General features: G+C 47.0%; 1 protein-coding gene across 2 annotated transcripts in view; it reads left to right on the top strand.

Annotated features, from left to right (window-relative positions):
- The first annotated feature begins 7201 nt into the window (after nucleotides 1–7201).
- MOB3C (MOB kinase activator 3C) overlaps nucleotides 7202–13918 on the top strand; it is a 537932-nt gene continuing 531215 nt past the window's right edge. The window contains exon 1 of one of the 2 annotated variants that reach the window (XM_069642262.1): nucleotides 7202–7290. The gene's annotated coding sequence lies outside the window, so the exon portion shown is untranslated. Of the gene's footprint in view, nucleotides 7291–7479; nucleotides 7705–13918 lie in introns of those variants that run through there. The other variant, XM_069642261.1, reaches the window with a different exon arrangement.

Below are 13918 nucleotides of genomic sequence, written 5' to 3'. Positions count from 1 at the left end.
TCCAGAAAACACATTGCTTTTTGCATGCATCTGCTCACCTATCAGTACATGGTAATCACAGGCACGGCAGTATGTTGGTAGAGGCAAACATGCATTTATGCACCCCAATCGACTTCAGGTATGTCACTACTCCACTTTCTTGGGGATACTGTTCTGGGTTATTGCCCAGTGTTCTCTTTTGCATACAGTGGCTCTACCTCTTGATGGCATTTAAAATGCCACAAGTACAAATACCCTGATGCATGAGGTCCTTTGGTCAAATATGTGGGGTGTTGGTGCCCATTGACCTGTTAGAAAATAAGGAGTTGCCAGAATCAACGGGCAGGTTGAAGAAGGGTCCACAGTGATGGCAGAACATGTCTTGGTTTAGCGCACACTGGTGATGATGCATGTCCAGATTTTTTGGCACATGTATGACAGCGTTTTGACATCAGCACCTGTGCGCATGTGTGCTACACGCAAAAGCAGTTACTAACTCACAAGCTTCGGAATTCATACAATGTATTTGTTTAATCTATGAATGCAGTCTACTCATCTTTAAACCCCTTATTAACTCTTTCAATTCCCACGAGGCTGCTGACATGAATTACTGTCAGCACATGCTTCTCCCATGTCTGCAGCTCCAGTGACAATGGTGGTGAAACATATCCAGGTGCTAGGCAATCCTTGAAGTGGTTGGAGACCACCTCCCTTGAACGCCTATTTAGGTTGTCACAGCGCTTCTGGAACCAGGCCAATTAGGGTGGGGTGGTCACCACTCCATTCACATTCTGTTGGATGGTTTACACAGTTTATTGCTGTGGGGTCCTTCCCAATGTCCTTCAACATGACGTTAAGCTCATCATTTGAGAACTTTGGACATCTTCTCTGTGACGTGGTCTCAGTAGGTGCTTAGCGCTGTGAGACAAAGAAAACAGCAATGTGGTCAGGCAGGGAGTGGGACACAGGATCTCATTGTGGGAGTAGGGTGTTGGTTAATGGATAGGGGTGTCTGCGGGTGGCATCAGAGAATAGGGATACAATGACTTGGAGCAAGCCAACGAGGTTGTAGGCAGCACAACCTATTCTGTGGGAAACTGCCAGAGAAGCTGGCTTTTTCACAATTTACCTCACACACTGAACTTGTTGGTGGTCGCCACGACCATCAATATGGATTCCGGGCATCCAGAGGCACAGAGATTGCTCTTCTGAACACCCATGAAGAAATGCTTGCATCTTTGGATTCTAACTCTCCAGCTGTCCTCATCCTACTCGATCTCTCCTCTGCCTTCGACGCGGCCTATCCTCATAAAACAGCTCCATGATACCCTGGGTGTCTCAGGTGGGTACTGGACTGGCTGACTTCCTTCCTAACTGACCATTCATCCCAAGTCATTTTGGGCACCTTCTCCTCACCTACTTCCTCCTCCACCTGTGGGGCCCTGCAAGCCTCAAACCTCTCTCACTGGCTCTTCAACACTTATCTCGCTCATCTGACACTCCTCATTTCCTCCTTCTCCTCCAACTTCCAGTGCTACGCAGATGACACACATCTCTTTTTCAAACTTCCTGCTGACCCTCTTGCATCTTCCAGCATCCCTCACTGCCTTTCTGCCTTCCAGTCCTGGTGCACCTCCAATGACCTCTGCCTCAATGCTAGAAAGACTTTGATCATTCCCTTTGTGACCACTGCTCCCGCTTATTTCCCTCACTCTGGCCATCCTCTATGGGCTCTCCCCCTGCCAGAAACCTTGAAGTTACATTTGACTCCTCTCTCTCCTTCCTCCCTCACACTCAGGAAATTGCCAATAAGTCCTACTTTCAACTCTTTCTTCTCAAAGGAATTCTCCCTTTTCTCACTTTCCCTCAGAAGCTCAATGTTACGCGAGCCCTGGTTTTCTCTAGGCTTGACTGTTGCAATAGCCTCCTCCTGAATCTATCTTCCTCTACTCTATGACCCTTCCAGCTAATCCATAATAGAGCAGCGTGAATTATCTTTCACCTTAAACTCAGGGACCGCATCTCTCCTGCCTATAACAATCTTCACTGGCTCCAGGTTGCTGCACGGATTAAATTCAAATCCCTCTGCATCATCCACAAGTCTCTCGGGGTCCACGTTATCTGCAACTTTCTCTTACTAAATATTCTCCCCCTAGACCTCTATGGTCCTCTGGCACTAACTTTCTGTGTGTAAAGTGTTTCACTAAACAGAGGGCTGGGGTGCGAACAATTTCTTCAGCTGGCACCCTCTTATGGAATAGCCTCCCACTTCCTCTTTGTCTTGAGCAGGACTTCCTCAAATTCCAGAAGCTCCTGAAGACTTTCCTCTTCGCCTCCTCCTTCCCTTCTTTGCCCCTTTGCCAATCTCACAGTCGCTGTGATTGGTGACCAGGGCCCTTATGTATCCTTCGGGTCCTGGCATCCCACACCCAATCACCCCAGCCTCTGCCTTCCCTGCAGCATTTGCCTCTGCACTCACTGGCCTTCATCCTGTAGGCGTGTGCTATCCACCCAATGTAGCTCTAGGACACATAGCACTTACCATAGAACTTCATCAGCTGCTAACCCATGAGCACAGACGTTCCAGCAGCTACCACACTCACGCTTCCCCTCTTCTCGCTACACTTGCATGTTCTGAACACTCACAAGACCTAGTAGGTTTGTCTTTATTTTTCACTGTATTTATTGTTTTCAATCCCATGTTCTTTCCCTGTTGCCCTGTGGATGCATTGAAACAGAATTTATTTACTGTATAATCGCCTAATAAATGGACAATAAACAAAATAAATCATGGATGCAGAATCTGGAGAACAAGAGCAAGGTGGAGTGTGAATGACAGTCAGGGAGGAAGTAGGGCAGTGAAAGAGGAGGCATGACAGTCAGAGGGTCTAGTATCAGTCATGGAGGTGTGCAGTAGTAGTCAACAGTGTGTAGCAGCATTCAGGGGGCTTTCATGCACCGGTCTGGGGTTTATCAGCTCTCAGGAGGGATGCAGCATCAGTCAGGAAGGTTAAAGCAGCAGTGAGAGGGGTATCAGCAACTAGGGTGGTTATCAGCAACCAGAGGTGTGTAGCTGTAATCAGGGGGTATGCACTGCTCACAGTGTGCAGGTGGGTAAGGGGAATTGAGAGGTGGCAGAAACAGTCTGCACAGGGGACATGGAGAGGACAATAGCATTCAAGGAGAGCACTGTGGCAGGTACAAGGGTTTATGGGCAACAGAAACATACTTATGCCAGTGTGGCCTTGCAACAAAAGGAGGGGTGTTGTTGCAGGGCTACAGGGGGAGGCAAGTCTGAATCCTGTGGAGTTGATATTTGCAATTAGAAGTACACAAGTGATGAGTGCTGGTGTGATACTTGGTGTTTTCCGGCCAAGAGAACATTGGGTGTGTGTATTGTCAAGACGGGAAAGCTCAAAGTTGATTGCCTGGAATCAGCCCTATGAACACAGGCTAACCCACCTTTCCACACGTGAGTGGGTGGATTACAACTACGGTAAGTTTTCTCGACAATACTCATGGTCAGGAGATTTTTTTTAAAGTATTTATTCAAAAACAGGCAAAAGATTGCAGGATCAAAAACACGTAACATACATTTAACATATACACTGCACAACAATCAGTAATGCATCACGACAGCCACTGGAGACAGCTGTACTACAGGACCTATTTCATGGGTTCAGAGAACATTGTATATATGCCTTGTGTTTACGTGGGGTCAGTAACAGTGTGACAAGCGTTACACTAAACAGGTCGACACATTGTGTTTCTGGCTCACAGGGAAAACTGTGTATTGTATCAATTCAGGATTTAATGTGTTCCTCCGAGCTTTCTTCAGGATATCCAGCACAAGGAGATGTAAGGCTATTTAGCTCCCCAGTTATGGAGAACATCTCCAGATGAACGCTACAAATGAAAGACGTAATGGAGTTTGAAAACTGACCATGGGAGGTACCATTGGGGATCCAGCCAATACGCCAAAACTGACCACCCACCTTCCATTGCTTATGCATGTCTTGGGCCACTTGTTTATGCACACATATTGAGTCTGTGTGTGTTCACTGATTGATTGCTAGGAGTCAAAAAAAAGAAAGAAAGGGCTTCCGTGTTATCTTCATCCCCATGTGATCTATGATCACAAACTAACTTGATTAGGCTACAATCATAGTATCTTAAAATCACCTTTATGATTGGTGCCTACGGTGCTGCGCCCGTCATCAATGGGTTATCTTCCGACTGTCACCCAATCTGATAACACTCCAAATGAGGAGACCCCTCAATGTCGTCTCGTGACGGAGAACTCTTTCATGAGTTTTTGTTCCGTTTAACAATGCTTTGCATGTTTGTTCCATACCTGCAACCAAGAACCCATTGGGCACACCCTGTAAATTGAATCTTCGCATTTTCTGTAACAGTGCCTCGATGCCTTATGGGCTGCAAGCGCGCTTTATAAGTGCAAATAAATAAAATAAAATAAATGATTATCTGTCCAAAAGTGAGAGACGTCTGTTTTATTAAATCATCCGCTCCTCACAGGAGATCCAACGCATGGGGTGCCTGCGGTAACAATTGTAGACACCAAATGACACGTTAGCTAAATGCTCCCTCTTATGCATTTACAACTACAGCAAGGACCAAAAGAGGCACTGTATATGGTCCTCGTTCATGCCAATTTCCGAATTGCATTTCCTAACGGACAGCGACTCGAACCGCTGTTGTTTATGTCTGCAAAGAGCAGCATGATTCCATGCTTGTTCAACCGGTAGCCGGTCATATTGTGCGGGCGGTTCCCTTACCTTCTGAAACGCAGGGCGGAGGTTTGTATACGCCCGCTTTGCTTCACGGGGTCCGGAGAGATAAATGGGCTTCCGTGTTGCTGACATCTACAAAACTGATGTAAAGATGTTAAGATGAGACAGAGAGTGAATGGTTGAGTGACAGGGACACTTTTTCTTGAGGACCGTTGGTCCTGCGTTGATGGAGTGTTTGGTTGTTGTCCCCATTATTGCTGGTTGAATGAGTCCAATACATGTACATCTAGTCTGGTGCCTTGTCTTCTGACTTATTGCATGTTTGTGAAAATATCAATCTGATTCCATTTAGAGGCTGCAAGGAGGCTGAACTGATTCTGTCCGATCTATGTCAGTATGTGGCTGATGAAATGTGTGCAGATCGGTGACACCTTCATGTTATTTTATGCACGGGAGGTTCTGACTGATCAGAGCTTCCCACAGTGGGTTTATTTTAGCTGAAGATTATGTACTGTTCTCGTGGTGATGTTGGATGAATAGCCAGGATTTCAGGGATTTTCTAAAGGTCAGGTGGGTTCCTCTGGGTACACACAATTGGGCATTGAATTCCAGGTGGAAAAGAATGATCCTCCATGGCGTTTCGGGTTGACGCTTGCCACCTCAATTAGTGCTGCATTGCTGGAGCAACGTTTTCTCAATGGCTTGTGATGAATTTATTTTGTTGTTGTAAATTCTAGGCTCCTGCCCCATAAGATACATTGGACAAGTGGAGTGTTCAGAAGACTGGGGTGATGTGTTTGTGTCTTTGCATTTTGGACTCTTTGCAGCATGTCCAATTGGAAAACCGGGAGCCTAGGTAAAGGCGGTTGCCGGAGCCTGATCTTTAGAGTACTAGTTCCATCACTGCTATGATTATGTGCCTGTCCAATGCCTCAGACATCATAGTTGAAAGAAAGCTGATCGTTTTAATGGATATAACCTGCAGTTCGACTGTGAAGTTGCTGTCCATCCAGGTGCCAAAGTTTATGATGGTTGGCATAGGCAGAGGGCATTGCTTCCGGCCAGGGCACAGGTATGGATTTCGGCTGTGTATTGCCATGCGTCACGAGCTTGGGTTGTCTGGGTTGATTTTATTATTTCTATGGATCATCGTTGGAATTTTATTTTATTCATTCATGCATTGGACATTTGAATAGCGCCTATACACAAGTATTTCCAGGCGCCACAAGACAAGATTTTGGGTTGTGGACGGGGGAATAACAACAAAACAAAAAACGGTTATATTGGCCTTGTGACAATCCTACCGTGCAAGTTCTTTATTCAGGTGGTAAGTGCAGGGGTTGTGGGAGTCGAGCGTGAAGTGCCAGAGTGGGACGCCCCCAAATGAGAGGGGCAGGGAAGTGCTGGGGAGGCCAAGAAGGCAAGTGCTAGGGGAAAAAAGGGAGGATGAGTGTGGTCGGCAGTGTAGTCTGGAAAAGGGAGACAGAGGGCAAGTGCTGGCAAAGGATGCAGGAGGGACTGGGGAGGGGGAGGGGGAGGGGTCTAGCTCCTGTATGACTCTGAAGGGACCAGTCTACAGTCGTAGCTGCAGGCTGCAGAGGGATAGTTAGCACAGGCGGGGAAAAGGGAAGGAAGACTAAAAAAGGAAAGTCTTTAGGGGTTTCTGGAACTTTAGAAGATCCGGCTCAAGACAGTGGAGGCCCTTCAACCAAGCGCGGTTAATGGGCTTCCTGCTGCATGTCAGCTCTTTACTCAGAAACAAAAAGAGAGGCTGGCCAACACAGCCTTCCTCCCATATCTGAATAAAGAGACATCATGCAGCAGGTTTAGCCGAAGTGCTGCTCCGTTACACATCTGATTTCAGGTGTCAGTATTTCGGATTAATCCAAAATGCCAACACCTGAAGGCAGCCGTGTAAAGGTGCAGACCTGGGTTAAACGGCTGCCTGAGAGGTCGTCGTGGCTGGGACTAATTGGGGTGAGCCATGGCAGTGCCTGGATTCGGGAGCTCATCTCAGAGACTCGGGATGCTTGGTCCCAGCTAGCTCCTGCCCACTTAAAGCACTGCTCGTGAGCAGTGTGCCCCAGGTAAGAAGCCAATACCCTAAACTCAGGCAACGTAAGTGCGTTAGCCAGTGAAAAATAAGTTGGTTGAACAAGAAACTAACTTCGACAAGTGGTTTCCAGAGTGGCTTGTATGCTCTCCGAAAAATGACCACCTGTGTGACTGTGTGTTTGCGTGTTTCTCGTGTGAATTGCCTTGTAAATATTGGAAATATTAAGATACTTTTTAGAATCTGGTGCGAGTCGCCGGTGACAACTCTTGACTATTTGACACATTGACGAACTACTTTGCCCCTTTTTCCCTAAACACACCGTCACGTGCTGTCTGTGCAGAAGAGTCACCTGGCCTGGTTACGGGGCGACGCTGAAGGCCAGCGCTGTTTAGCTCCCCGACTGGTCTGGCTTTGTGGCGTGCATGTGATGCGGGACGTAGAGAGTACAGAGAGAGCTGTGTTTACAGAGCTTTCAGGAGAATCTGCCATGACAACAGAGCTCAGGTATGTGCGCGTTAGAAGGGGGGAAACCTGAGACAGGAAGGTTGTGTGTGTGTGTTGTGAGGAGGGAGTACCGTACAGTGGGAGTGTGTGCGGGAGAAAAAGAGAAGAGACGGAGCCAGGAGGTGAGGGGGATGGGAGCGCTGCCTCTTTTTTTCTCAGCAAGTTAGTACAAGGACAGCTGTACAGTTCTAGACAAAATCAGGATGTGACATCACTCGGGAGAAAAAAAACACCAAGAGGTCGGGCAGTTTCTTTAATGAAAAGCCCGGTCACATTAGCCGTGAGTAAGTGGTGACGGTGACAGGGGGTGGACCGCAGCTGAGCCCAGGAGCCTGGCGTGGGACAGCCAGCACCAAAGCAACTTTGAACTGCCGAGTCATTCGTCTTTGGGAAAGTCATGAACCCCTGCACGAGGTAAGCGTGAGACTTTTCAGAGAGTTCCCTGACAGGGGGGTCGCCCCCCTCCCGCGGGCAACTTCCCTGCAGCCGTACAGTCTCTTGCACCTGATGAAGACCGTTGTGAGGAGTTGAGTTCCTAGTTGCTCTGGCGTGCAAGCCTTCGCCCGTGCTAGCATTCAGGGGAGGCTAATGGTCTCATCTCCCGAGCAGCTGTTCGGCATACTTGCAGCCTGGAGCGCTCTCTGCTGTCTTTTGGCCGGGAGGGGCTGTTTCTGTGGTTAGGCGGCTGAGCTGGTAAATATGCAGAGCTCTCGGGTTTCCAGTGTAATCCTAGCGAATGATTCCGCTGAGTGACACGTCCAGTCAGACACATGCCCCTTGAACCACGATAAGCCCGTGTTTATCGTGTCTGCATTAGGCGACAGCCCCCAGGGGGACTGGAAACGGTGAGCCCTCTCGTGTACAGAGAGATTACAAAGTCCTGCCGTCATCCCATCACTGCCTGCACAGTGCACCCCCTCCAACCCCCGCCGCGCAGTTGGTTTCTGTTCCCATTTGGTGAAGCCAGTTGCCAATGCCCTCAACTTATTTATTTATGTATTTATTTATTTATTTATTTATTTATTTATTTATTTGACAAAGGTATTTTTATGAACTTGGTGCATGGTGCTTACAATATCTATCACGTACAGGCTCCCTTCCCTTTCAGGACAAGAGAAGCACAGCTCTGTATTACAAAATAGATGTAATCCAACCAGTTTAAGATACAAAATGAGTTACACTAATTAATCACGCTCAGTGAAATCCCAATGCCAATGGTTGCTATGATGAAGAATGATCAATACACTTTAATTTAGACTGTTTAAAGCCCACACATCACCTTGCTTTGCCCTCTGCACATTCACCATGCTTTGAGTGAAAGAGGACTCAATAGACAATATAATTTGAGAATTCAATTTAAAGACTCACTATTTAACATTCCTGCATGTAAATTACTTACAAAAATAAATACGTTTATTTAACTTGTATGTTTGCTAGGGGCCCTTCATTGGTGTTTCTTCTTTTTTTGCTGTGTAAAGTGCACATTTATGATATGATAGGTTATTTATAACAGTGTACCAGAGGTTTCTAAGTGCAGAACCGGGAATTGAACCTGTGTTGCTCCATGCTGTCTTGCTTCCAAGGCAAGCACGTTGCCCCTGAGCTATCCTCCCCTCATTGTCATTTCTCAATAGGCAATTTAAAGTGGGCAAGAACAGGTGGCAGTAAAAACACTCTTCGATTTCCATGAGTATGTGTAAAACTAATAACCAGACCCTGCTCTGTGATATAGCCTGTGAATGACTTCAATTACATTGTTTTTCTAATGTTATGTTATGTTATTTATAAGGCGCCAAAGCCCGAGGGCATCAAGGCGCCATGAAGAAGGAAGACGGAGCCCTATCTAATACAACCAGGTAGCTGGCTCAGAAAAATTATGAGAATAAAAAGGTCTTCAACTGTTTCCGGAAGATCAGGAGATTGGCTGTGTTACGTAAGAGAACCAGCAGGGCATTCCAGGCCTGTGTGTCCTGCACATGAGAAGTGTGACCATTTCCGCAAGCTCTTTTAACTCGGTCTACTTGTAGGGAGCAGGCCTGAGCTGAGCGAAGAGATCTACTAGGCATATATAGTCTCAGCCTGCTCTTGAGGTATATAGGTGTGTCACCATAGACACATTGTGACAAATTGTCAAAAGGTTAAACAGTATTCTAGCTGAGACTGGCAGCCAGTGGAGACTCCTCCTGGCTGCTGATGTGGGCTCTAGGCACTTCATCTGAAAGACGATGTGCACCACAGCATTTTGAATCTTTTCGCTCTTCCCAAGAGGGCATTGCACTAAACATGAGCAAAGTGAGGTATTCTATGGCTTCCCTTCTGTGTAACACAGAAAAGGTGTAGAGGATTTCCCAATCTACACACCATTTCAAGCTATTTTATGACCTCCAGAATTTTCAAAAGCCCTTACACTTGAAGTGCTTTACCCACCATGCCATCCACAAAAAACGGCCCTGAATTCATCCAAAACAGGCTCACACGCTAACGCCCCACCCGAATGCTGAGATCAGTCTAGGCACACTTCCTGGTAGACCCCCTTTCAAATTCTCCACACTAGGAGGTGCCTGTTTCTCCATCCTTGCACCCATCTTCTGGAACCCCCACCCCCTCTCTCTCTCTGTCTCATAGAGGATCACCTGGACTTTAGGAAGGGGCTCAAAACCTGGCTGCTCCCTTCCACTTCCTGATTCCTGCCTGCATCCCCTGCACCCACGCCCCCTCTCGCACACTAGCTTCCTCCAGCAGTGTCCCCTCCCGTTTCCCCCATGCACTCTCTCCCACATGTCCCTCTCTCAAATACTGGCCTCGTCTCTCCTTCCTCTTCTGTGCTCTGCCCCCTCAAAACCCGCTTTGGGTCACCAACCCCATACGGATGACTCAAGAAGGATTAGAATCCTGACAGTGGGCCAGGTATTGCACTCATATCGGCACGGAGCGTGGGCAGTGCATCACACTTAAATTGCAACTTAGGTAACCTCTCAGATCCTCCACAATTGTGCCCATCGGACGCCTCTATTATAGTAGGCACTGCATGTTACTCTAATGCACATGAGGGTGGGACATGCCGCCGTAAGAAAACATGAAAGGGGGGGTCTTGTTCGCACTAGAAGGGACTAGGGATTGCATTTCATCATTCTAAGATCCTCGCAGTAGGTGAGTATTGTGTATTCATTTAGCACTTGCCTTGTCTGTGATGCGTAGCACTGCTCTTGGTACATAGACAGAACCCACGATGCAAACATTGTTATTTGTACAGCTAGCCTTTTTTCTCCCCTCACACTTCACACCTTCATAACTTAGAAGGCACAGGCTCATTCCACACACCTTGCACTCACATATAACACAAACACTATTGCACGACACCTCTGCCATAAGAATGAAGCTGCCCTTAAAGACTCCAATCAGAACTGTAGCTTCCCACATAATTCTCTATCTCATTAAACACAATCCACCTGTTTAGTTTATAGTTTACCACCGCCACTCTCATCCACATGCCATGGCTGACTAGCAGAATCTCGGTCACCCTCACATAACCTTAATGTCTAATGCACACATGCATAATAGCACTTCTCGGCTCTTCCAAATTTGGATTCCTGTCCTTCCAAGGGAGTTCAATCAACAGCACGTTGGTAACATAATTATGGTGAAAGGCTCTATGCAAATGACAAAATGAATGAATGAATGAATGTATATTTTATTTTAATAGGGGGTGAGTCTGGTGCTAGATGTTGTGGGTATCTTTCCAGTCTTGAAGATCGTTCATTCCGTATTTTAGCATCCAGCAGAAGGCGCTAGTCAATCAGGTCTCGTTTAACACAGACTGAATCTTATAATCAAAGCCCACTTTCTATCCTGTGGTTGGCACATTTGTCCCACCCCGCCACCCACCACACTGTCGCAGTACTCTAGCTCCGTCATCCACAAACCGCTCTCGCCTAAATATCTCTTCTCCTGCTTATCCGCTTCCTCCTAAATCTTCTCTGCTAAAACGCCCTACACTTACCTTCACTGCCAACTTCTGCTCAGTGGATAAATCGGGCTCCGACCCCAGCCAGTCGTGGAATTGGAAGACGGTGCACACGCAGAGGACGTCTTCCATTTCTATGACGGGCTCCACTGCGATTAGCACACACGCGTCAGGGCATTTTATTTAGTTTTATGAATTTGCTATTAGCACCTCTTAGCTGAGCCCGAGAGGCTAGCACCAATATTTGTGTGGTGGCGGTCGGATCTGCCTGGTAACGGCACCAGGGGCCTTGTTTTGAGGCCCTTACTTCGCTTGGACCTGTAATTATTGTCCCGGACTGTACCACTGATTCACTAACGCAGTCACTCACACTCTTACTGATTTTCTTCCTCTCTTAACTCACTCTCTGAGACACACACTTATTCACTCACAGTGGCTTCCTACTGTACATGAACGCCTAAAGAATTCACAGCTGAGAGCTTGGGAATATATTTATTAAAAGATCCTAAACGTGGAGAATTGCCATTGTGTTTCCCAAGTATTCAGTGGTGAATGAATTGTTCTGTGTGTGTGTATTGCCGCACTATAGTTAATGTGAGTATCCACTTCCATAGGAAAATTGAATTGCTAATATCTTTTGACTTGCATGATGGATTTGGCTGATATTTAGAAAACAAAGTTTGTCACAGACCTTCCTCCCCACCAGACTGGAAAGTGTGGGAATGATTCATTAAAAAAGGCATTTGGAGGACGAAAAAGGATGAAATGGCATCAGGCTAGGTGTGGGGAGGACACCATGAGAAATTAGGGAGTTGGGGGTGGATGGGGATCAAGTTAAGGGGATGAACGTTTTCATATAACCCCCGGAATAGCATGCGCAATCCACAGTTCTAACCGCGGCTACAACGGAAGACGTGAGTGGAAATGAAAGTGCATCACATGAAACAAAGATTGATAGGGGGTTACCTGAGAGGGGTAGGGAGGGGAAAATGCACCTGAGGGTAGTGGGGGGACCACGGGAAGCGGAGGGGGCACTTGGTGAGTGCCTGTGAGGGGTGAGGGTGGGGAAAGCTTTGGAACTTTCAAGCATTTTCGTATAACCATGGTTATACCTGGGGATAACCGAGCCAAAGGCCATGGCTAGTGGGCCCTAAAGAAACCTATTGGTGCAACATGGATAGTGGACACAGCCGAACGCCATGTCTTGTGGGCCCTAAGGAAACCTATTGGTGCAACATGGACAGTGGCCACAGCCAAACGCCATGGCCAGTGGGCCCTAAGGAAAACTATAGGTAGAACAGGTACATTGGACACTGCCAAAGGGCATGCTAGTGGGCTCTAAAGAAACCTTTTGGTGGAACATGGAGAGTCGGCCATGGCTAGTAGGCCCTAAAGAAACCTATTGATGGAACATGGACAGCGGGCATGGCTGAAGGCCATGGCTAGAGACTGTGAATAAACTATGGTATAACAAAACCTTTGAAATTGAGTGCCTTTAAGGGTGGGGAAGAGCTTTGGATCTTTCGAGCATTTTCATATACCCGCGGTTATACCCAGGTTATGAGTAGTGCAATTGCATAACCGCAAGCATCAAAAAAGAGTTTTTAAAAAAAGGAAATTTTACAGGTACTGCAGGAATGGGAAAATATTTTTTTTTTTAAACTGAAAAAGTGCCCATGGCCAAAGGCTATGGCTAGAGGGCCATAAAGAAACCTAATAGTTTAGCATGGACAGTGGCACGGAGGAAGGCTATGGATAGTGGGCCCTAAAGCAACCTATTGGCGGAACATGCAGTCGGCCGTGGCCTCTAGCCATGGCTAGTGGGCCCTAAGGAAACCTATAGGTGGAACATGCACAGTGGCCACGGCTGAAGACTATGGCTAGTGGGCCCTAAGGAAACCTATAGGTGGAACATGTACAGTGGCCACGGCTGAAAGCCATGGCTAGTGGGCCCTAAGGAAACCTATAGGGGGAACATGCACAGTGGGCATGGCTGAAGGACGTGGCCACTGCCTATGACAGAAGGCCATGGCTAGTGACTGTGAATAAACTATGGTATTACAAAACCTTTGTTTTACCATAGTTCACTGAAAAAACGTTAGTTAAGGGACAGTTAAGGTGATCAAATTTAACACAGCAAAACCCTTGAAATTCAGCGGATGCAGGAAGTGATGAGCATTTTAACTCGCCGTCCTCCCTGTTGCAAAGCCCATACATACATAACAGATGGGATTCACAATGATAAACAAAGTTAGCTCAGTGGGTTGAGTACTCACTGCTGCGGTGTGTGTGTGTGTGAACACATCATTGATTCTAGGGGCCATCAATGCGGGGAAGCAGAGTTATGATGATCACCACTCCCCACATCCGCTGAATACCAAGTTTTTTGTTGCCTTAAATCTAACCACCTTAACTGTCCCTTAACTAAAGTTTTCTTCAGTGTGTGTGTATATATATATATATATATGTTTTACAGGGCCTGTGGTAGCAGCCCTGTAGTTATGGTTAAGTTGCTCAACCCACAAGGAGAGCACTTTTTGGGCGGCTTATGACTTCGCCCCCCCTGGACGAATCCTTACAAAACTTTGCAAAAAAAGTATATGGGCCGTCAGAGCGATACTGCAGAGTCTGGTGAGGTTTTGTTGAGGGGTAGGGGGCAAAGTT

The sequence above is a fragment of the Ambystoma mexicanum genome, chromosome 1q, assembly GCF_040938575.1.
Source record: "Ambystoma mexicanum isolate Mex_15411 chromosome 1q, UKY_AmexF1_1, whole genome shotgun sequence".
In the NCBI taxonomy this organism is placed as follows: domain Eukaryota; kingdom Metazoa; phylum Chordata; class Amphibia; order Caudata; family Ambystomatidae; genus Ambystoma; species Ambystoma mexicanum.
This window is presented reverse-complemented; position numbering and strand designations above follow the sequence as displayed.